Genomic DNA, 2138 nt, shown 5'->3' with positions numbered 1-2138 from the left:
CCCGCAGTGGGCGGGGCGCAGCCGGGGTGGGCGGGGCGCACAGAGGGGCGTGTGGGGGAGGGGCCTGGAGATGCCCGGGTGACAGTGCCCGTGGCCCCGCGAGGTATTTCCTCGCGTCTCTGAACTGTCTGTTCCTTCCCCCTTCCCCTTAGGATGAGGTGGGCGCCCCTGGCATCGTGGTGGGAGTCTCTGTAGATGGAAAAGAAATCTGGTCAGAAGGTAGGCTCAGAAAAGTGTTCTTGTGCCAGTTGGTGAATGACAACTTGATGTTTTACTGCTTGGAGTGAATCTCATGAAATGCCCTTCGTGAAATTATCCATGTTGTGGAGAAAAATGTGTCCAACAGAATATCGAGTTTTCTATCCGTAAGATTTAAAATGTAACCAGTAAATAAGTTGGAGTCTTAAAAATGGCTTTGTTTCTACACCCACTCTAAAAGGACTGGATTTATTGTTCTGAAAGTTGTATAGAGAACAGCCCGTTAACTGCATGTTTGTAGATAACCCTTATCCCCCTTTCCTATATAATAAAAGGGTAATTAATATGCAAAATGACCAAAGCGGAATCAGAAGTCGCTATGATGCCCACTGACCACCAGGGGGAGCACTGCTCAGCCAGAAGCTCTGAGCCAGGCTCACAGCTGGCGAGCCCACTGTGGTGGCGGGAGCCTCTCTCACCTCTGGGGAAGTGCTAAGGAGCAGGGAGCCAAGGGGATAAAGAGCGAGGCGACTGGGACTGCAAGAGGGAGGCCCTACTGCTGGCTTAGGCCCACTCCTCATGGGGTCCTGGACTGTGAAAGGGGGCAGGCCAGGCTGAGAGACACTCCCCCCCACCCCCCGCCTCAGTGCAGGAATTTCGTGCACCAGGCCTCTAGTGCAGCAGTTCTCAACCTGTGGGTCGAGACCCCTTTGGCAGTCGAACCACCCTTTCACAGGGGTCGCCTAAGACCATCCTCCAGATCAGGTATTTACATTATGATTCATAACAATAGCAGCATTACACTTATGAAGTAGCAATGAAAATAATTTTATGGTTGGGTCACAACATGAGGAACTGTATTTAAAGGGCCAGAAGGTTGAGAACCACTGCTCTAGTGAGTAGATAAAACATCAGAATTTTGTGTTTTTCTTTTTTAATTCAGTCAACAATTTGAGTCGCCTATTCTGTAAAAGGCATTCCGGCTCTTAATGAGTTTATGATCTACTTTATTACTTTTTTTGAGTAGGCAGATTTAGTAGCTGTTTTTTGAAACAAAAAGCTAGAACCTTTGGGAAAGGGATTTCTAATCATTTTATGATACTTTTATCAAATCATATTTTATAACTTGATTTACTTCTTCATTCAACACAAATTGGTCCAACTGGTTATCCTAGGTTTTAAAGAGCCATACTTTTAGAAAATGTTGTTTCAGACATTATTTAAATGAAGTAGTACTTATTTACTCTTACTATGGGGGCAGTAGGGAAGTGAATTTAAAGAAAAAATGATTCTTCCTCCAAATATAGGTATAGCCTGATTTATGAAAAATATTGTAACCAAAATTATATAAATGTCAGCTTTATAGGTGGGGGCTTTTTTAATGCAAATATTTTAGCATAATCCCTTTACAGTTTAAAAACAATCATTGTACCCCCTTTTTTTTCTTTTCAGATCTCAGTTCTTTATATCTCTTAGTATTCTACTTTCAACCTGTCCAGAAGATTAAATCAAACTTAATTTTTTTTTTTCCAGAATGAGCTTTAAATTGGTGGTACATTATTGTGGGTTCCCTCCACCCCCCTGATTTGCAGCTGAATTGAATTGATAGCTAAAGTGGATTTTCGGGACCTCTTTTCACTTATTTTTAACTGGATGAGTATTTTCAGGAATTCAGTGGAAACTCGCTCAAGAATAAATATAATCTGAACAACAATGATGTTTTCTTTAAAGAATGAAGAGTAATTTATTAGAAATGTGGTATAACCAAATTGCTTAGATAAGCTAAAAAAATTAGTCTTTGAATCAGATGGAAAATTACTATTCTGTATGAGGCACAATTCTGTTTAGTTATAAGGTTAACTTGTTAGACTTACTGTTGTCCGTGTTAAGACTTATCCCTTGAAATCACATTAGAAAGCAGAGGCAGCCTGCGGGATAAG

The 2138-nt window shown here is 41.6% G+C and overlaps 1 protein-coding gene across 1 annotated transcript in view; it reads left to right on the top strand.

Moving 5' to 3' along the window:
- The first annotated feature begins 128 nt into the window (after positions 1–128).
- LACTB (lactamase beta) overlaps positions 129–2138 on the top strand; it is a 15602-nt gene continuing 13592 nt past the window's right edge. The window contains exon 1 of the mRNA XM_015568552.1: positions 129–219. The gene's annotated coding sequence lies outside the window, so the exon portion shown is untranslated. The remainder of the gene's footprint in view (positions 220–2138) is intronic.

Source organism: Myotis davidii, unplaced genomic scaffold, assembly GCF_000327345.1.
Source record: "Myotis davidii unplaced genomic scaffold, ASM32734v1 scaffold461, whole genome shotgun sequence".
Classification (NCBI taxonomy): domain Eukaryota; kingdom Metazoa; phylum Chordata; class Mammalia; order Chiroptera; family Vespertilionidae; genus Myotis; species Myotis davidii.
The sequence above is the reverse complement of the archived record's forward strand: the minus strand, read 5'-3'. Positions and strand labels throughout refer to the sequence as shown.